Below are 23,537 nucleotides of genomic sequence, written 5' to 3'. Positions count from 1 at the left end.
TTAAGTTGTAAAGACTAATAGCACCCCATGTTATTTCCCCATAGAGCTTAATACAGTCGAAGGCAGAGGGTTGCCATTACCCTATTTCAGTTACTCTTTAAAGATTATTATAAGGGCTGATTTCCAGCTCTCATTTGTTTTGGAATCCTGTGTATAGTCTGCTCAATTTTATGCTAGAAACATAGCCTAACCGGGTTAACACTAGGCTTTTTATGCTGTATTTACCGTGTGCGCTTCCAATAAATGGCATACCTATTCAAATTATTAACGTGTTGAAATAAAGATAATGCTTTTCACCCTGTGAAAAGATCGAAAACTTCAAAATACTACTGGTAAGATGACAAAAAGTTTAAAAAGTTTTCCTTACGGCAGTTAAAAGAGTCGTGGTGTTTACCTTAGCGCAGTTTGTTACCAACAGTGGATTTTGTTAATTCATAAATATAAGTAACAGTGGTGCTGATTAATCCAGGAGGACAGTGTCGTTATGTAATTTAATTAGCCAAATAATTTCCATGTTTACATCAGCGCAGATTTTTCCAACGTAACCACGTCAGCAACGGAGGGTTACGTTGTTCGCTATTTCCACAGCCGTTTGTTTATTTGTCTAAATTGCTATGAATTGTTTAGGTATTTAATTTAATTACTGTTATTGAAGCCAAAGTAGCTAAACTATAGAATCACATCATTCATTAACATATGTTATAGATGATCTTTATGTTACCGCAAATTTAGCACGTGGTATGATAAAAATTTAACACATTGTGTTGGCAAGAATGAAAAACTCTTCTAAACTTTACAATTAAGGTGATTTGAAACTCATTTTATAAGCTAAATCAACACTGCCAAACCTCAATCCTTCATTAATTTCAACTTAATTATGTATAATTAACGTGAAATTAAACCCCAAATATACATTTTTTTGGATGAAAACTCGAGTAACTTTGAAGTAAAATACTTAATTAAGATTAAAACTGCACAAGCTGTTAGTATAGCCCCATGTTTTCTATCTCATACTTAGTTAATTTAAATTATCTTTAAAGTACATTAATAGGCGCGAAATTCGAAAGTTTAAGGTAAAATAAGAGTCAAAACCCACTGAAAATTGCAATTAAGGTTAAGTATATATTGAAAGTCATTTATAACCTAAATGCACACTGCCGAAACACAATCCTACGTTAATTTTAAATCTATTAAATATAATTAACGTGAAATTAAACCAAAAATATTCATTTTTTGGATTAAAAGCTCAAATAACTTTTAAATAAACTGTTTAATTAAGATTAAAACTACCCAAGCCGTTGGTAAATCCCAATGTTTTCTATTTCACACTTCAGTTAATTTCAACTATGTTTAAAGTACATTAATTAGCGCGAAATTCAAAAGTTTAGAGTAATTGCAATTTAAAGTTAATATTTCATTGAAACTTGTATTATAAACTAAATCCACACTAGATAAACCGTTAAATTAAACTTAATCAAGTATAATTAATGTGAAATTAACCGAAAACACGAATGTTTTTGGTAAAATCATGGATACCTTATAATTAATCTTCTTCCATATTTCAAATACAGCTTCTTTCATCAATAAAGTACAACATTATTTGCTTATCGAAATCAATGTTTTTGAATATAAGTTATATGTAATTAACGATACTTAAGTACTTCTTTAAGCAATTAGAAATAGATCAACCCTAAATGTATGACGGTAAAGCAAACATAATTATTCAAAATTTAATTACATTAAGACTGAAGTAACAGATATTATAAAAAAACGTCTTGGTTTGGACCAAGGCCGAAAAAAACAAACGATATGTGTGAGGTTAATCATTTGACTGAAGTTTCAGATATTGCGATTTTTTTTAAATTATTTTTATTCCTTTAATCCTTAATCAATATTTAATTCAATCAACTGATTTTACTGTTAATCGATCTATTCCCTCTAAATTAATTTAAAAAATTACATATCTACGCTTTTTCAAGAATAATTCCATTTTCCGAAAACATTTTATCATGAAATTAATTATTTTGAAGGAAGTACGTGTTGAGAGATCAATATTGAATATTTGAAATATTATACTAAGTGTCTAAAAAGAGCAAACGAACTTTGATGTAACTCGAAAGTAAAATGGTAATATTTAATAGTAGACGCATATACAGTTGACGCGAATTTATACATTTAACTTCGAATATCGAAATGCTACATTTCTTTGTCGCGACCCCAATGGCAGCATCGCCCCTGTATTTTAGTTCCTCTGTATGTAATTTCCAAAACGGTGTAAACACTAACAAATGTACACCGCCTAACTGATCGGTCCTTCGACGAAAGCGAGTGTCAAGCTATAATCATAATCATTTATTACATGTATTTTTTATTGTGTTGTTATTAAGGTTAGGTCTGGATGGTCAAATACCGTTTACTAATGTGAAAAGGTTTCGACCTATATGGTAATATGGGCTGAGTGTGTTGCGACACTTGAATTATATATTTCATATATTGGTAAATAGAGGAAGAGGGGAGGTCGGAGTTGAGTGTGACTTCGCACAACTGGTTGGGTACGATGTGCTGAACCATATTATTTCCACAGGAAATGAGTATAACAAACCATTGGTACTGAGACGTATTTCTATTTATGTAATCTTTACCCTTACCTTTGGTTATATTTATACGGATATCATATTTTTCCAGTGCATAAAAGGAAAGCTACCTACTAAAAGAAAGCACAGAGTACCAAGGTTGTTGCTTCGTCTTAAGTAGACGACATTAGTTAATAAATAATTTTGAGCAAAATAAATTCTTTATCATATTTTCTGGAACATCAGTCTTGTCAGCAACTCACAACAGATTTAAAAATTTTAGTGCAAACTTGAAAATTTGTCAAGCCAGCCTTAATTAAAACTATGTCCGTCAATGTGCGTACAAGTTAGTGAGTATCGACACGATATCCCTTCAAAATAATTAATTTCATGATAAAATGTTTTCGGAAAATGGAATTATTCTTGAAAAAGCGTAGATATGTAATTTTTTAAATTAATTTAGAGGGAATAGATCGATTAACAGTAAAATCAGTTGATTGAATTAAATATTGATTAAGGATTAAAGGAATAAAAATAATTTAAAAAAAATCGCAATATCTGAAACTTCAGTCAAATGATTAACCTCACACATATCGTTTGTTTTTTTCGGCCTTGGTCCAAACCAAGACGTTTTTTTATAATTATAATGGAAACGAATCGTATATATACCCCAAAATTTGAAGAAAGTGGGCAAGAGGGGTACCCTTCACTTTAAACGTCAATATTAGCAAAGTGTGAGATGATAATAGGTATAACTTTATTTTAAACGATTTAACTATTATTAATGTTAATTATTGAAGATTAAAATAATTAAAAATAATTTTATTTCTTTAAATATTAAAGATAAACCTCTCTTGCAAAGAGAGAGATTATCATCGCCTCCTATATCTGCCAAGGCCCGTGTATGCGATATATTTCATTCATTGCCTCCTATATCTATCAAGGCCCGTGCATTGCGATATATTTTTCAAAACAACAACCAAAATGGGAAGCTCCTCTCAGAAACATAATTTCTTTTCTCTGTATATGAAATGAAAATATGGATAATATTGCGCTCCTTCTTTAATGGTATCAATCCTTCAAGGTCTGTATACCGCTTCGCATTATTAGGTCGGAGCATCCTTCAGGGGTGGTAAGCGGGAGATTCTCCTTTTTGTAGTAGGGGGGCTCTAGTAATTTTTTCCCTTACTATGACGTCATATGTGGGCTAGAAACAAGTATCTGCGGTGGCTGCGTCCAGAGAGAAAACGTCTCTCTACTTTGAAAATTGTATACCCCCTTTCTTCTTCACCCCTACCTAACTTTCACGGTTTAGGGCGAGGTCGATTATCCGTTATAAATTCAAAATCTTAGGCGGTAACGGCGCGTTGCGCTTCGCCTTTAGTGGCTTTCAGACTAATTCTTTTTGAAAGGTAAATATTATTTACGCCATGAACTTTTAATTTAATATAAGGTTTTACAAATCTACGAACTATTATAAGAATGAATTATTGCCATCACCTTTCAAAGCTGACGATGATAAAATGAAAATGAAAAAAGTTACTACTTGAAATAAAATTTGATACAAAATACTTGGTCTTTTCATTTTAAATGTAGGTCTATTATGGGTACATTATAATTATCCAAAATAACGGTGAACATTATTAAATATAGCAATTTTGAATGAAAAAAAAGACCTTCGTATTTACACGTATATAAAGGCCTTTAACGTCGTTCTCCTTTTTCCGGACATACAAACTTTATATCTCATATAAGACAGCTCGCGTATTCTTTGGCGCCCACGTATGACGTCAATGAAAAGAGCTAGACGAGAGAGGTAGCTAGAACGGTAAACCGTAAAATCACAACACCGAATACGCCCGCCTTGTCAATCCTTTCCTGTCTATTAATATTTTACGTAGTAGTAATACGTTTTTAGCGAAGTTAAGAGAGGATAAACATAAGCGAGATTGTTTCGGAAAAAAATACTGCTTCCACTAATGGGTTTACACTCCTTGTGTCTGTGTGTGTCCGTCCATTGTTACACTAGTGCGTCGCGTTAGCAGTTAGCCTTGTGTTGATGTGTTAAGAAATCATACAGAACCTTAATATTCCCTTTTTCCATAATATAAAGTGAATATGTGGAAGTATTTTTCGTAATTATGATGCATTATGTACTTTTGTAGCTTTAAAGCTCTGTTTCATTTTGATATTCCAAAGATTTTTTTTAATATTGTTATTTGAAATGGCTGTTTACATATTGCTTAAGCTATACTACATCTGTATATAGAATAATCCTTGGTTTAGTGATTTCATGAAGAAAACTAAGACCTAGACTCCGGCGGGTATAACAAGTATTATCCGCAATAGGCTTAGTGAAATAAAGAGTGAATAATTGAGGCCTGAGGTGAAGTAAACTTGTGGCTTTGATTTTCGTGTCTGAAATGAAGAGACATCAACGGTTCAGAGTGAGCCGAAAGTTAAATACACTCTTGAATAATCATGTAAAGATTTTATAATGAAAGAAAAGATCATGGTGGCAATTTAATTCTATGAGAGCGGTAGCTCTCTTAGATAAGACTTCATACTGCTCTTAATGTATAAGGAGGGTTTTTTGATTGGATGTAGTTTTTTTGGTATTGTATTAACTGTTTTGAAAATATTCCACAGAACTACAATTCGGGCCCTCAATATATGGTTAAAATTTCAAAGAGATCCATTAATTAGTTTATTTTATAAAAAATAAAGTTGCTAAGGGTGGTTTTCATTTCCATAAAATTAATCACAGATTCTGACGAAAAACTGGAAATTTCCCATAGAAATAACAAGGGAAATTTTCCAAAGTTACAAATTTTGTCCATACCCTTACAAAAATAACTATAAGTTGGATAGACTTGAAAATGGTCTTAAATGAAAGCCCCATCTCCATAGTTGGCGCCAATTTTTTTTCATCAAGAAAAATTAAGTTTAAGTATTGTTTTTTATAGTTTTGATTACATGCTCCGACTTACGTGGTTTACCCTGAAACTATGGAACCTGCGACTTTTTAGCATGAGTTATGTAGTGTATGAAGCTACTCTTGGAGTTTGGTCGTTTTACCGCGGTTATAGTCAAATCTTAGAACAAATAGCTAGCTTAATGGACATTTTAACTTTTCCCTGCTTAGATTAAAGCTAATTAAAAAAAGATTATTAAACTTGATTACCTTTTAAAGATGATTAAACTAGATTATCTATTAAAGATAATTATATGTTATTAAACTGAATAAGCAATTAATTACCAAGTAAGGGTAATAAATCTAGATTACCAAGTAAGGGTAATTAATCTAGATTACCAAGTAAGGGTAATTAATCTAGATTACCACGTAAGGGTAATTAATCTAGATTACCAAGTAAGGGTAATTAATCTAGATTACCAATTAAGGGTAATTAATCTAGATTACCAATTAAGGGTAATTAATCTAGATTACCAAGTAAGGGTAATTAATCTAGATTACCAATTAAGGGTAATTAATCTAGATTACCAAGTAAGGGTAATTAATCTAGATTACCAAGTAAGGGTAATTAATCTAGATTACCAAGTAAGGGTAATTAATCTAGATTACCAATTAAGGGTAATTAATCTAGATTACCAAGTAAGGGTAATTAATCTAGATTACCAATTAAGGGTAATGTTAAATTACCGACAAGTGGTAATTAAGCTAGATTACCGACGACTGGTAATAAAGCTAAATTACCGACGACTGGTAATAAAGCTAAATTACCGACGACTGGTAATTAAGCTAGATTACCGGCGACTGGTAATTAAGCTAGATTACCGGCGACTGGTAATTAAGCTAGATTACCGACGACTGGTAATTGAGCTAGATTAGAGACGACTGGTAATTAAGATAGCTAAGAGACGACTGGTAATTAAGATAGCTTAGAGACGACTGGTAATTAAGCTAGATTACCGACGACTGGTAATTAAGCTAGATTACCGACGACTGGTAATTAAGCTAGATTACCGACGACTGGTAATTAAGCTAGATTAGAGACGACTGGTAATTAAGTTAGATTAGAGACGACTGGTAATTAAGTTAGATTAGAGACGACTGGTAATTAAGCTAGATTAGAGACGACTGGTAATTAAGCTAGATTACCGACGAATGGTAATTAAGCTAGATTACCGACGACTGGTAGTTAAGCTAGATTACCGACGACTGGTAATTAAGCTAGATTATCGACGACTGGTAATTAAGCTAGATTATCGACGACTGGTAATTAAGCTAGATTATCGACGACTGGTAATTAAGCTAGATTACCGACGACTGGTAATTAAGCTAGATTACCGACGACTGGTAATTAAGCTAGATTATCGACGACTGGTAATTAAGCTAGATTACCGACGACTGGTAATTAAGCTAGATTACCGACGACTGGTAATTAAGCTAGATTATCGACGACTGGTAATTAAGCTAGATTACCGACGACTGGTAATTAAGCTAGATTACCGACGACTGGTAATTAAACTAGATTATCGACGACTGGTAATTAAGCTAGATTATCGACGACTGGTAATTAAGCTAGATTACCGACTACTGGTAATTAAGCCGGATTACCGACGACTATTAACTAAGCTAGATTACCGCCGACTGATAACTAAGCTAGATTACCGCCGACTGGTAATTAAGTTAGATTAGAGACGACTGGTAATTCAGTTACATTAGAGACGACTGGTAATTAAGCTAGATTAGAGACGACTGGTAATTAAGCTAAATTACTGACGACTGGTAATTATGCTAAATTAACGACGACTGGTAATTATGCTAAATTAACGACGACTGGTTACTAAGCTAGATTACCGCCAAATGGTAATTAAGCTAGATTACCGCCGACTGGTAATTAAGTTAGATTAGAGACGACTGGTAATTAAGTTACATTAGAGACGACTGGTAATTAAGCTAGATTAGAGACGACTGGTAATTAAGCTAAATTACTGACGACTGGTAATTATGCTAAATTAACGACGACTGGTAACTAAGCTAGATTACCGCCAAATGGTAATTAAGATAGATTACCAACGGCTGATAATTAAGCCGGATTAACGACGGCTGGTAATTAAGCTTTTTCTCTCCTGTGTTTTCTAAACAATTTTAATTAATATGAAGACTGAAGTAACAGATATTAATAAAAACTGTCATTGTAGACAAAGACCAGAAAGTGTGAAAGATAAGTTTAGAAAATTAACTGCCTGAAGATACAGATATTCAAATTTTCACTTTTGAAGACATGATTATAAAACATCAATTATTTTAAAAAATTCTTATCTTACTTTTTTTCACCAAAATTTCATTTTCCCAAAATATTTTTCAACAATATTCACCCATGTATTTTGTTACCAATAGTAGTTCAAGAAAAAATGGCATCTAGAAGAATTTAATGGATACTATCTTGATACTTGGTTTTACTTTCGACTAACATTTGCAATTAGGATATTCAAATACTTGAATATCTGAAAAGATTTCTCTTGAAGAGTTTAAATTTTTATAATTTAAAATTGGAAATATTGCGAAGCGGAAAATAACATAGGCCTTTTCATTGTGATTTAGTTATTTGTGTCGAAATGATCTGTAGATTGATCGTGATCTTTGAGAGCTATACAGCACGTTAATATTTAATACTTCGAAAACATTACAATTGAAGAATACGTTTTGTTAAGTTTTAATACGGTTTTATTTTATCTGCTCTCAACGATTTTCTGTCCATTTAATACTCTTTATAGGGCCGAATTCTCTACCTAATTGTAAATTTTTGATAGAAAATAAATGTAACGCGTACTATTTTTAAAATGATGCGCATGTTTCTTGCTAAAATATTGTTCTGAAGTAATTTTGGTGAAAAAAAGTAAGATAAGAATTTTTTAAAATAATTGATGTTTTATAATCATGTCTTCAAAAGTGAAAATTTGAATATCTGTATCTTCAGGCAGTTAATTTTCTAAACTTATCTTTCACACTTTCTGGTCTTTGTCTACAATGACAGTTTTTATTAATTAGTAAAAGGGCTAATGGTGAACGGGTAGAAGCTACAGACTTATTATTCTCTTTATGGTGCGCATTGACTATTAGTGCGTCTAGCTACAATTTAGCTTTGGTGTTATTTAACGTTAACATTCATGTTGGCAAACTAAGAATATTGTTGAGGTGAGACGAGACGATAGTGTTTACACTGCAAACCAGTTGTGAATGTAGCTATCAGAATATAGGCTAAACAGCTGAAGCGTAGACTTCATTTCCTGTTCTTTTCCCCATTGACTGATTTCCATGTGTCCAAGATTTATCCTTATTGGATGTAAAATGTCGTCTGCTTTACTGTACATTCACTATGTTTGGAATACTGCTTCAATATTTCGTAAATTTTTACTTCAAAAAAAAAAGAAATAATTCCATATCTAGGTAAATAAGTTTGTAGTAGTAGACCTCTTGACACGGAGAGGTAATATTTTGGTTTTCCCAACTTGTTTCTCTCTCGGTTGCGCCGATTGCGCATGTGCGCCACGCTCCTAGAGAGCCACTGGCACTGGTAACGTTTTTGAAAGGGGGGCTGACGGAGAATTTGGCCTCTCCGACTCTCCTCTATTTTTGTGCTCACTGTTCCTAAGCGAGATTTATGCTGAATATTTCAGTAATTTTACTAAATTGCCTCGTTCGTAGTCCAGATATTAGAAGCCACCAACGGCAGGTGATCAAATCCCAGATATTAGAAACAACCAACGGCAGGTGATCAAATGCCAGATATTAAAAGCCCCCAACAACGAGTGATCATATCCAAGATATAAGAAGACCCCAACGGCAAGTTTCAAATCCCAGATTTTCCTAGCCCCCAACGGCAAGTTTCAAATACCAGATATTCCTAGTCCCCAACGGCAAGTTTCATATCCAAGATATTAGCAGTCCTAAACGGCAGGTATCAAATCGAGGATATATGCAGCCCCCAACGGCAGATTTCAAATCCCAGATATATGCAGCCCCCAACGGCAGGTTTCAAATCCCAGATATATGCAGCCCCCAACGGCAGGTTTCAAATACCAGATATTAGCAGCCCCAAACAGCAGTTTCCAAATGCCTGATATTAGCAGCCCCAAACAGCAGTTTCCAAATGCCTGATATTAGCAGCCCCCAACGGCAGGTTTCAAATCGAAGATATAATCAGCCCCCAACAGCACGTTTCAAATCTAAGATATAAGGTATAAGATATAAGCAGCCACCAACCGCACTTTTCCAGATTCAGAAATTCCCAGCCCCAAAGGAAGGTAACAAATCCAAGATATTCACAGCCCCCAACGGCAAGTTTCAAATCTCAGATATTAGAACCCACCAACGGCAGGTGATCAAATCCCAGAAGCCGCCAACAACGGGTGATCATTTCCAGGATAAAAGAAGCCCCCAACGACAAGTTTCAAATCCCAGATATTCCTAGCTCCCAACGGCAAGTTTCATATCCATGATATTAGCAGCCCTCAACGGCAGGTATCAAATCGAGGATATATGCAGCCCCCAACGGCAGATTACAAATCGAAGATATATGCAGCCCCCAAAGGCAGGTTTCAAATCCCAGATATTAGAGCCTCCAACGTCAGGTTTAAAATACCAAATATTAGCAGCCCCAAACAGCCGTTTCCAAATGCCGGATATTAGCTGCCCCCAACGGCAGGTTTCAAATACAAGATATAAGAAGCCACCAACGGCAGGCGAGGAAATCCCAAATATTAGAAGCCGCCAACGGCAGGTGATAAAATCACAGATATTAGAAGCCGACAACGGCAGGTGATCAAATCCCAGATATTAGAAGCCTATAACGACAGGTGACTAATCCCAGATATTAGAAGCCTATAACGACAGGTGACTAATCCCAGATATTAGAAGCTAATAACGGCAGGTGATCAAATCGCAGATATTAGAAGCCACCAACGGCAGGTATCAAATCCAAGATATTAGAAGCCATCAACGGCAGGAATCAAATCCCAGATATTTCTAGCTCCCAACGGCAAGTTTTATATCCAAGATATTAGCAGCCCCCAACGGCAGGTTTCAAATACCAGATATTAGCAGCCCCCAACGGCAGGTTTCAAATACAAGATATAAGAAGCCACCAACGGCAGGTGATGAAATCCCAAATATTAGAAGCCGCCAACGGCAGGTGATGAAATCCCAGATATTAGAAGCCTATAACGACAGGTGACTAATCCCAGATATTAGAAGCCGCCAACGGCAGGTGATTAAATCCCAGATATTAGAAGCCTATAACGACAGGTGACTAATCCCATATATTAGAAGCTAATAACGGCAGGTGATCAAATCCCAGTTATTAGAAGACACCAACGGCAGGTATCAAATCCCAGATATTTCCAGCTCCCAAAGGCAAGTTTTATATCGAAGATATTAGCAGCCCCCAACGGCAGGTTTCAAATACCAGATATAAGCAGCCCCAAACAGCCGTTTCCAAATGCCGGATATTAGCAGGCCCCAACGGCAGGTTTCAAATACAAGATATAAGAAGCCACCAACGGCAGGTGATGAAATCCCAAATATTAGAAGCCACCAACGGCAGGTGATGAAATCCCAGATATTAGAATTCGCCAACAGCAGGTGATCAAATCCCAGATATTAGAAGATTATAACGGCAAATGATCAAATCCCAGATATTAGAAGCTACCAACGGCAGGCATCAATTCCCAGATATTTCCAGACCCCAACGGCAAGTTTCATATCCAAAATATTAGCAGCCCCCAACTGCAGGTTTCAAATACCAGATATTAGAAGCTACCAACGGCAGGTGATCAAATACCAGATATTAGAAGCCACCAAAGGGCAGGTGATCAAATCCAAGATATTAGAAGCCACCAACGACAGGTGATCAAATCCAAGATATTAGAAGCCGCCAACGGCAGGTGATCAAATCCCAGATATTAGAAGCCACCAACGGCAGGTGATCAAATCCCAGATATTAGATCGCCAGCATATATTTCGCCTGCCACCGGATCGCCAGCACATATTTCGCCTGCCACCGGATCGTCAGCACCCACTTCGCATTTCACCGGATCGCCAGCACCCACTTCGCATTTCACCGGATCGCCAGCACCCACTTCTCCTGCCACCGGATCGCCAGCACCCACTTCTCCTGCCACCAGATCGCCAGCACCCACTTCTCCTGCCACCGGATCGCCAGCACCCACTTCTCCTACCACCGGATCGCCAGCATCCATTTCGCCTGCCACCGGATAGCTAGCACCCACTTCGCCTGCCACCCGATAGCTAGCACCCACTTCGCCTGCCACCGGATAGCCAGCACTCACTGCGCCTGCCACCGGATAGCCAGCACCCTATTCGCCTGCGACTGGATAGCCAGCACCCTATTCGCCTGCGACTGGATAGCCAGCACCCACTTTCGCCACGGCAGCATCCGCGCTGCATAGGAGCTTTAGATGGAAAGCACGTGACAATTTATCAGACTACGAATTCAGGCTCTTTCTATTACAAAGGGGACTTTAGTTTTACTGCTCTAGTTGATGCTAGCCTTGATGTAATTTCATCACAACAATTTAATTATCAGATAAAAGACTTTGTGACGTGTTTTGGCTTTTAACATGATGTTGGGAACCCTCTCTTAGAATAACATTTCGGATATTTTAGAGTATGAAATTTTATTTATCACTATTGTAGTTATATGCTGTTTTATTGAATTTTAACCTTTATTAATTCAATTCAAATAATATTAATGTTTAATTAATAACTTTCAATTTTATTATTAAAACTATTAATTATTTCAGTTCATATAATTTATTATTATTGTAGCTATTTGTTGTTTATTTAATTTTAATATTTTATCCTTAATTAATTCAGTTTAAATAATTTGAATGTCTTATGAATTAATAACTTATGATTTTATTATCTAAAACTTCAATTATTTCAGTTCATATTATTTATTACTATTGAAGCTATTTGTTGTTTTATGAGATTTTAAACTTTATTAATTCAATTTAAATAATTTTAATGTTTAATTAATAACTTTCAATTTTATTATTTAAAACTATTAATTATTTCAGTTCATATTATTTAGTATTATTGTAGCTATTTGTTGTTTATTTAATTTTAACCTTCATTAATTCAATTCAAATAATATTGATGTTTACTTAATATCTTTCAATTTTATTATTTAAAACTTTTAATTATTTCAGTTCATATTATTTATCACTATTGTAGTTATATGCTGTTTTATTTAATTTTAACCTTCATTAATTCAATTTAAGAGTTATTAATGTTTAAATAACAACTTTCGATTTTATTATTTAAAACTTCAATTATTTCAGTTCATATTATTTATTATTATTGTCGCTATTTGTTGTTTTATGAGATTTTAACCTTCATTATTTCAATTTAAATAATATTAAGCGCATTTAAAGTTCCCTTAGAAACTTTCCAACTCATGTAAAATATAAAATTGCAAATAGAAATGTAAAAATGGAAAATAAAAAATAAAAAAATAACCCCCAACTTTGAAATTCTGAAATCCTAATCCCAGTCTTCAAATTCCCATATTTTAAAGAAAGAAATACGATATTTACTGAGTTTATTTAGTTCGAAAGTCAAAATACGATATTTAAGTTTCTCCGAAAGATTTAACAGTTTCTAATTTCAAAGCTACTTAAAATGACTTTGAAAACTTTGCACCCGTTTTTATGCAAAATGTTTCCTAGGCCTACTCAAAGTTGGAAGTGTACTGTTAATATTTTCAAGGGTAAATATATATAATATAATATTATATTGTGGTGCAAGCCAATAACTGTCAGTTTTAAAATTTGAATTTGTGAACTACTGCCTCTCGTCTGCTCTAAAAAAAAATGTGAAAAACTCTCATCTCTTCAAAGCACTATTGTCATATCAAAAATCTAGTGCTTTCAGAACAAGACTTTCATATCCGTTATATAATGTTACATTTATTATTTGTGTTCATGTTTTTAGCTAGGTGTGGTTATATAAACACACCTAGGTATTGCGCTGATGGATTGTGTGTGTGTGTGTGTGTGTGGGTTCGTTTGTATTACTATACTTATGAGGACCGCGACGAGAAAACACACCAATCCTGTGGAGACCGTAGTCACTTATGGGGACGCACACCCCGGTCCCCATTAAACACAAAAAAAACATATGCTCAAATTAATTATTTTTTGATTTTAATTGCTTAAAATTAGTTTTTAAGGTGGTCCCCACAAAGGCGGTAAATTACACATTGCCGATTTTGTGTAACACACGGACTGATAATAGCGCCCCTTATCGGTCCTCGCAAGAACTAGAAAGCACACACTACTACTTCCGGTATGAGTGAAGTTCCCATAAGAGCGGTATTTCAACAATGATCATAAAAATTAAACACAAACGCACCGTTTTCTTTATTTTGAGAAGATAAGCACATGAATTCTTTCTATCTAAAGTAGCTCTTATATAAAACGACTATGGAAAGGCAAATGTGTTGCCAGTGGTACTGTATTAATAAAAATTTAAGAACTTTCAATTTCAAATGATAATAATAGTATGAATAAAATTCTACGGTTTAGTCAATATTTAAGTTTATGTAGGCCTCTAAGATAAGAGAGCATAACGCCTCTAAAGTATAATATATATATATATATATATAGATAAACACCTATAGATTACTAATTTCCATTACGTCGGAAAATACCAAAACTGAGAGGTTCTTAAAGTCCATAACGGAGCTAAGAAATCAATATCTGAATACTTAATGGGTAACTTGAAGTGTACTATACAATGCCTTATTAAATTTTGTAATTCCCTAAACAGAGAAAAAAACCACATGAAAATCGTTAATGAATTTTCCCATATTAGATGTAAAAGTGACAAATTAAACATAAAATTAGATTTATTAAGAATAATAATAATTTTGGAAGACCTCAAAAAATCGAACTCTTTTAAGTGTAATAGGAGATAGCTCGTGAAATTTTCGACGAAAAAAATGTATAACCGTTATAACAAGGGTCCTCATAGCGCGTATAAACAGTCAAAATTAAACACAAAAAGGGATTAATTCTCAATTTGAAAAATAGAGGTATATGTCAAACATTTTAGCCTATTTTAAGTACAACATTGGGCATCTATCTGTTTAATCTAAAAACAAATGAAAACCCTTGGAACAACGATCAGCATAACGGACGTAAAGAGTTAGAGACGAGATGGAACATTTCTGGATTTCAAGTAAATAAGATATTGAAAATACAAGGCTATATTAAATATTTTATACCTTTGAAAGAAAATTTCAAGATTTCTGTGCATAGCATTATGAAAAAACTAAAATCCGTTGATTCTGGAGGTGAAAAGTCAAAGTTAAAAACAAATCCAGATTTATTCTAGATTTCAATTAAACATTATATCTAAATTATGATTCTAATTTACAGCATGATTCAGAAGCTGCTGGCCCATTGGGCCGAATCCTATTAGATCGAATGTCCCATTGAACCGAATCCCGTTGGACCGAATGTAGGCAAAATGTGCGGGTTTATTATCTTAAAATTTTTATTGCTATTAAACGATATATTTTTAACGCCGTATTTTAAAACCGAATTAAAAAATACCTCTTTTGGTTTAAAGAAAATACCCTTGTCCTTAAGCTTGCGTCTATCAATACACTTTCCTATATAAATAATGATACTGTGATGGTCAAATCCCAAGTTTAAAAGGATGCCTCTATTGTAACCGAGCCAAATCAAAGCCAACCTGAAATGACCCGTAAAACAATCAATATTTTGGAAAAGGCATATATTTATTGTTCAAGGAACTTAATAAACGCAGTGTTAATTATTCCAGAATCTTTATAAAAATAATTTGTTGGAAAAGGCCCGCTTTTATTATGCAAGGACCTCAATGAAATTAAAAATATTTTGCAAAATCGATTATCCTACCACTTCCAAACCTAACCTAACCTAAACCCTCTAAAATATTACCGTAATTTTAATAAAATTTACGCAAAATATTTCAAATACTAAAAGGCCATTATTTCAATAGTATTTTTTATTACTTTATAGTTTCCCACACTGTCTAACGTAACTGCAATTAAGTTCAAATGAAATTAATAATCAATTGCTTGAAACTATTATTACGTAGTTTACTTTTTCTTTCGGGGAATCGATCCAAGGACTGTCGCACGGTAGGCCGATACTCTTCCACTGCGCCACGGTGAGACGAAAGTTCCTATCGCTAAATTAACTTATATAGCCTTTTAAGTAATAATAATATTCCTAATAAAAAAAGTCCCAATAGGCAGAAACCGCACAAACGGCGGGATTTCAGATAAAATTGGTCGATTGGGAATTCGGTCGAATGGTATTCGATCCAATGGGAGGACATCATTCAGAACCCTAAGAAATTATCTAGTTTCATAGTTATTCAAATTTAAACACAAAATGTGATTTATTACAAATTTCAATTTAACAGAAAGACATCAAAAACACGAAGATATTTCTACTTCGTTATACGATATCTAGATAAATCGCATTATGTTCACCAAAAGCAAAAACATGAAAAACCGATGGATCAAAGGTCCCCGTAAAGGATTTAAAAATCCAAAATTAGACACAAAATGGTGTAAATTACAAATTTCATTTATAAAGTTTTTTTAAATAACGACAACTTACGAAGTTTACTATTATTCATCCATATGAAAAATAATAATAAAACGTTGAGAAAAAGGTCCCCACAGCGGATGTAGTAATTCAAATTTAAACACAAAATGAGATTTATTACAAATTTCAATTAAACAGGAAGAAATGAAAAATACGAAGCTATTTCTACTTCGTGATACGATATTTAGATAAATCATATTAATTTGACCAAAAGCAAAAATCATGAAAAACCGTTGGATCAAAGGTCCCCATAAAACATTTAAAAATCGAAAATTAGACACAAAATGGTGTCAATTATAAATATCAAGTAAAAGGTTTTTTAAATAATTTTATACACGACAACCTTCGAAATTAACTGTTATTCATCCATATGAAAGATAATAGAAAAACGTTGGGAATGGGGTCCCCATAGCTGATGTAGTAATTCAAATTTAAACACAAAATGTAATTTACTACAATTTTCAATTTAACAGAAAGACATAAAAAAGAAGATATTTCTACTTCGTTATACGATATATAGATAAATCGCATTATGTTCACCAAAAGCAAAAAACATGAAAAACCGTTGGGTCAAAGGTCCCCGTAAAGGATTTAAAAATCGAAAATTAGACACAAAATGGTGTAAATTATAAATATTATGTAACTATGTTTTTTTAAATAATTTTATACACGACATCCTTCGAAATTAACTGTTATTCATCCATATGAAAGATAATAGAAAAACGTTGGGAATGGGGTCCCCATAGCGGATGTAGTTATTCAAATTTAAACACAAAATGTGATTTACTACAAATTTCAATTTAACAGAAAGACATAAAAAAGAAGATATTTCTACTTCGTTATACGATATATAGATAAATCGCATTATGTTCACCAAAAGCAAAAAACATGAAAAACCGTTGGGTCAAAGGTCCCCGTAAAGGATTTAAAAATCCAAAATTAGACACAAAATGGTGTAAATTACAAATTTCACTTATAAAGGTTTTTTTTAAATAATTTTAGCGCCACGGTGAGACGAAAGTTCCTATCGCGAAATTAACTTATATAGCCTTATAAGTAATAATAATATTCCTAATAAAAAAGTCCCAATAGGCAGAAACCGCACAAACGGCGGGATTTAAAATCATATGTCAGATAAAATTGGTCGATATGGAATTCGGTCTAATGGTATTCGATCCAATGGGAGGACACCATTCAGAACCCTAAGAAATTATCTAGTTTCATCCAAATTCTAAAATAGATTTCATATTATTTTAAATTTCAATTTAATATGTATATATAATAAATTCGAGGCTATTTTCAGTGCGTTGTACCTTAGGAGATTTAATAACTTTCAATAACAAAATTTAAAAATCATGAAGAAAAGGGTCCCAAAATCGAATGTAAAACGACAACACCAAAAACATTTTGGATTGATTTTTAAGTCTAATGAAATTGGAATATAGAAGAAATGTCTGGCTTGATTAAGTGTGATATTCATCTTAAGCAAGACCGCCCAAACCTGTTGGGAAAAAGGTCTCCATATCAAATGTAAAAACTAAAATAAAACACAAAGTGTGATTTATTCTCAATTTAGAAAAACAGATGTATATCTGGATTACGATTCTTACGTAGTGCATTACTTGATAACTTAAGAAATTATATAGATTAATAGAAACTAAAAAAACATGAAAAATCTTTGGAACTAGGGTTGCCACTGCGGATTTAAAAAGCCAAAACTGAATTTTCTATTTATTTCAAAGAAAATTGTATATATCAAAAATGATAGGTAAATTTTAGTGCGTTGTACGACACCTTAATAAGAAATATAATCAGGGAGGAGGAATGTAGAGGAGTTGCCAAAGGTATTACGAAGAGGTCTCCATTTAGCGGTCTGAAGAGAGATCTACCCGAGGCCGACTAGTAGCTACTACGCATCAGCGGTGCGCAAGTACGTCATCACTGACGTTAGAGAGAGAAAAAACCAAGTTTCATATTTCTAAGCGTAACGACTCACGCGAGAGTAAATTTTAGCGGCCGACGGTCCAGAGAAAAAAATCGCGCATGCGCCTGAAAAAAAAAGAGCTTCGGTTAGGTCTCAGAGCTCTAACCCGGAATCTGCGAGAATTATCTCTCTTTTTACAACGTGCGTAGACCACTCCTTTACAACATTCCTCCTCCCTGATACAATGAAAAACCCTTAGAAAAGAGGTCCTAATACCGGATGAAGAAAGTCAAAATGAAACAATAAATTGTATTGTATACAATTGAATGGGGGGGGGGATATTTTTTTTGAATAGGCTATTCTTGTGAGCTTTTACCTTGTGTATCCTTTCTCGAAGGTGGGGTGAATTTTGTAGCTATTCATATATGGTTTGATAGATACCAACTATTTCTCAAACCCCCACCCCATCTTCTTTTTGTCCTGTTAGGGATTAACCTTCCCTGCTTTTTCTAGGAAGGGTTCGACAGTTATAGCCTTTATTATTTTGGTTCCATAGAAATAGTTTCGCCTGCATTAGCAGCTTAGACTGTCCCCATGAACTTTATTTAGACATGATATTTTTCACACCTCCCCCAAACCGCCCTTCTCAAGAGACGATTTTTCGAGCCATCTATATTTTCGATTAGGCAAAACAAAAATGTAAAGTGCTGCCTCTAGTGGCTTATCTGCGTACTTCAAATCGCTAGACTTCCCCCTTAAAATCTACAGGGAATGGGCAAAGGGGTGAAAACATCCTTCATCAAACGTCATGCCTCCGCTAAGCTAATCAGATGCATTCCACCACAAGCCTTTCCACTCTGTTAAGTTTGTCCGCCATTTTGGGGGAAAGGGGGGAGCCATATTAAACTACACCCCTGTGATCTCTCTCTCTCTATGGTAGCATATAGTTAGGGAAGGGGAAATTCCCCCTTCGTTATTAAAAAGGTTAGATGAAGCAGTGAGCACTTATAAAAAGGAGAGTGTAAGAGGGAAGGTAGTAGAACGGCACAGCCCGATATCTCTCTCACGCGCACCTACCTCGGCGCATACCCGAGGAGCTAGACGTCACATGATCCGTTAAGAAGGAAATTCAAAAAGGGGAAAGACAAAAAGACGGTTAGAGGCTCACACAAGAGATATGCGTAGTTAACTGTAGTCTCGGCAGTAAACAAACTTCTCTGACATTTTGTGATATCAGTGATCCAATTTTTGCTGACTCAGCTTTTTAAGTTCATTTCTCCAGCCAATCAAAAATAAATTACAAAAAAAGCCTTTTTCGCGGGTTATATGAAAAGCCATTACGAAGAGATGTTTCGGCTTGGTATAAACCGCTAAGCCTAATTCTCATTGCAATACATTAAGGGTTAATTTTATTTAGGGTTAAATCCACCTTTTCCTGACTTTATGAAACCGAAAAAAAAGGAATCTCCACCTCAGTACGAACCAGAATCATCCAGCACGGACACATCTGATGAAGAATTGGGCATCTTGGAAATACCAACCTTGGATATGCCATCAACTAGCTCGCGTTCAGACAGTGTAATTCTACAGGGCCGGTAGGCCCTTGTAGATATGACATGACACCCTTCCGTAATGTTAAAGGAAAATTCACAGTTTTTAGGGTTAGCGTCCCATAGAAAAAGCATTAAAAAATTTTCGGTTTTTTAAGGCAATTGTGGCAGGCCATACGGAAAAAGTATAGCGAAGTTAGTTTTCGGAATACTTCTAAATTAACAAGCATTCATTAAATGGGAAACTTACCTGTTTCGATTTTTAATTAATGAATTCTAATTTTTGTAATTTAACTAATTAAGATAGTACGTCAAAAAATTACTTTTGGGTCAGAGGTCAGCCTAACCTTATAGCGCGCTTAAACCTATTTCCTTCATTTCGTTCTCGTTGACAAACTAGAAGGTCCTAAGTTTGTGGGTGCTAACAAGTTACGTTGACTAATTGCAAATGTTGGCTTTCTTGCTGATTTTCCTAATTTCTTAGCAGTAGACTCAGAAGTAAATGAACCGAAGTTACCGGAGTCCTATTGTTTATTCATTAAGCACAAGTTCCTCACAAACCCCCATATTTCAACCCCGACGATAGTCTCGCTCCTCTACTCTTTCGAGTCACAACAATTTTGAAAACGCCACCAAGTGGCCAATGTTCGAGTAACCGGATTTTCCAGGAATTAGTTAAAGTTTTTAAAAATGGCGACTTTTTCCCTCGGAAGATTCTTTTGGGGAGAGGTTCACACTCTTTGAAAAACTTTTCGAGTAGGATAAGAAGACTTTCAACATACTTTTGTCCAATGTCTGACTTTAGAATTTCAATAAATCTTTCCCGACTTGAAGTCACAAATGGTCGATTAATATTTGAAAGGTATTTCAAAAGATCATCCCTAATGTTTGCATCCATTATCGAACGTAAGCCTAGGGCCTAGGCTCCTAAGATAGAAGCAGACGCCTATTTCTCAAAACAACGACTATTTATTCATACTAACGATATTGCGCGGATTTGTAACTAAGCTGTAACTGTGGTCTTTGGTGCCAGCGTTAAATTTCGAGACGATTCAGGTAGAGGTACAGCTATTTTTACTACCCCCACGTTATGGAAAACGCATTATACAAATTTTGCCCTCTCCGGTAACTTCGGTTCATTTACTTCTGGTAGACTCTAACAAATTACTTTGGTATTTCGTCCGAGCTTGAGCACCTTTATATGTATTTTCTAATTAACTGTAGCACCCTTAATAAGAAATAGGTCGTTATCAGGTCGAATTTTCGTCTAGAAAAGTAATTCAGGTAAATTATTACAGTTAATAGAGGTTTTTATATCTTTCGAAGTAAGTTTTTCGGCGTTCTTTACGGCCAAGGCTTAAGTTATATAGACTAATAGCACCCCATGTTATTTCCCCATAGAGCTTAATACAGTCGAAGGCAGAGGGCTGCCATTACCCTATTTTAGTTACTCTTTAAAGATTATTCTATTCTATGAGAGCGATAGCTCTCTTAGATAAGACCTCATACCGACTTCAATGTATAAGGATGGTTTTTTGATTGGTTATAACTTTTTTTGTATCGTATTAACTGCTTTGAAAAAATTCCACAGAACTACAATTCGGGCCCTCAATATGTGGTTAAAATTTCAAAAAGATCCACTCATTAGTTTATTTTATAAAAAATAAAGTTGCTAAGGGTGGTTTCATTTGCATAAAATGATTCAGCCCTTTTGGTGAAAAAGTTAAATTTTCCCATAGAAATAACATGGAGTTTTTTTTTCAAATTTAGCCATTTTGTCGCAACCCTTTTGAAATGAAATATTCGTTTGTTACGTTTGGGAACGGTTTTATATCAAAATTTAAACCTTTTTCTAGGACCATTTTTAAGGTTTTTGAGAAAAATTAATTTTAAGTATGTTTAATTTTAAATTTTAAAAATACCCCAATCTGCGATATTTTAGCATTTATACACTGTTTTATTAGGAAATATCAGCGAGACCAATGTTGGCCTTTTTTAACGTATAGTTGCCTCATAATAATCCGATTGTTTCTTCTTAATGCCTTTTGGTTGGAATGGCCTATTCTACAGGGCCGGTAGGCCCTTGTAGATATGACTTGATACTCTTTTGTAACGTTAAAGCAAAATTCACATGCTTTTGCCAATTTTCCTATGGAGATTAACATGGGGTTTTTCGTGATATTTAGCCACCACTAACCGAAAAACTAGAGCGAAGTTACTTTTCGGAATACTCTTAATTTAACAATTAAGTATTCAGGGTGTGCGATCCGCTAGTATTATCAGAAACAATTAAGTCTAAGTATGTTAATTTTAGTTAATTACGGAAATACAGCTCTTGAGTTAAACGTCAGGTTAACCTGTTAGCGCGCTGATACCCATTTCTTCAATTATCAAGCATATTGAGAACAAGGGAGGGCCTAGCTTTGTGCCTAATAACAAGTTAAGTTGACATTTTCAGTTTGATTCATTCTGTGGAAGTTGAACCATGGAGCCTGAATCTTAAAGAGATACAGGCTCCATGGTTTAACTTGTTTTTGAGCAGTCGACGCTTGTTTAGTATTTTACCGGCTTAAAATATTTATTTCATTTTATAAATTTTCTGTAACACTCTTGCTAAGAAACACTTTGCTATCAGGTCGAAATTTTGTTTAATAAAGCAATCCAGGTATAAAACTAAAGGTAATTGATTTCATTATATTATAAGATATTGGTTTTTGGATGTTATTTAAGACCAAGGCTTAGGTTGCTTATGTATTGTATTTGTATATATTCTGGATTCTCGGAGTCGGGACTCGGGAGAACCCAGTTACACTTAGCCAGCTTCCGAGCCTCCAGTGTCGTCTAGTTTGGCTTACGCTCTCGTCACGTTTTTAAGCTGAAGGTTATGTTGCAACGTTTTTGGTTTACAGACTTGGATAATTTTAATAATAGTGATGCTTCTTGATCTTTACTCTTTAGGATAGTAACAGTATGTTGTAGAAAAAGAGCTGCTACTTGAAGGACTTATCTTTATTTTATTTTAGAAGTATTATTAAAATTTCAGAAGCTCCGCAACCGTTACAATAACTGTTTCTATAGCAGTTAATTCAACATTCCTTTGAGGTATACAGGGTTTTAGTATTTGTTAATCTCACTAAAATGCTACTAATTCAGAAGGTGTGTGGTATAATTCCTGAAACTCAACCAATGTAGAGGACGACATGATTCGTTAAAACAATTTTTTCCTGTTGCAACAGTCCGTATATGATATTTCGTTTTATAAATTGTTTGTTACCAAGAGAGGATTGTTTAATTCAGAAATATAAGTAACAGTGGTGCTGGTTAATCCAGGAGAACATTGTCTTTACGTAATTTAATTAGTCAACGTAACCATGTGGGAAACAGAGGGTTACGTTCGCTATTTCCACAGTCCTCATTGCTGTTTGTTTATATGTCAGAATTGCTATGAATTGTTTAGGTATTTGATTTAATTACTGGTACTTAAGCGAAACTATGGAATCACATCATTCATTAACATTGTAACCTTTGTAGTGATCCGTTGTAACGGGCTCCCCGGTACAACATTTTTTATTGTTAATCTTCACGTTACCGCAAATTTATCACGGGGCTATGTGTTGGAACTAATTAAAAACTCATCTAAACAAGCTCAATTTATAAGCTAAATCAATATTGCCAAACCATAATCCATCATTAATTTCAACTCAATTAAGCCTAAAACCTTTAAATTAAACTTAATCAAGATTAAACCTTTAAATTGAACTTAATCGAGATATACCATCAAATCAAACTTAATCGAGATATACCTTCAAATCAAACTTAATCGAGATATACCTTCAA

At 34.3% G+C, this 23,537-nt stretch overlaps 2 long non-coding RNA genes across 6 annotated transcripts in view; one reads left to right on the top strand and one right to left on the bottom strand.

Moving 5' to 3' along the window:
• The window catches only part of LOC149611084 (uncharacterized), a 120,293-nt gene that overhangs the window by 54,528 nt on the left and 42,228 nt on the right, over positions 1-23,537 (bottom strand). The gene's annotated exons all lie outside the window — the stretch shown is intronic.
• Positions 21,486-23,461, top strand: LOC149611086 (uncharacterized). 2 transcript variants are annotated; one of them, XR_016376620.1, is made up of 3 exons: positions 21,486-22,379; positions 22,443-23,157; positions 23,232-23,461. It is a non-coding gene; the product is annotated as an uncharacterized LOC149611086 (long non-coding RNA). The 2 variants fall into 2 exon arrangements; XR_016376619.1 differs by having other exon boundaries at positions 21,487-22,379; positions 22,486-23,157.

Source organism: Phalangium opilio, unplaced genomic scaffold (assembly GCF_054372755.1).
Source record: "Phalangium opilio isolate 3A_F unplaced genomic scaffold, DU_Popi_V2 ptg000329l_1, whole genome shotgun sequence".
NCBI lineage: Eukaryota > Metazoa > Arthropoda > Arachnida > Opiliones > Phalangiidae > Phalangium > Phalangium opilio.
The sequence above is the reverse complement of the archived record's forward strand: the minus strand, read 5'-3'. Positions and strand labels throughout refer to the sequence as shown.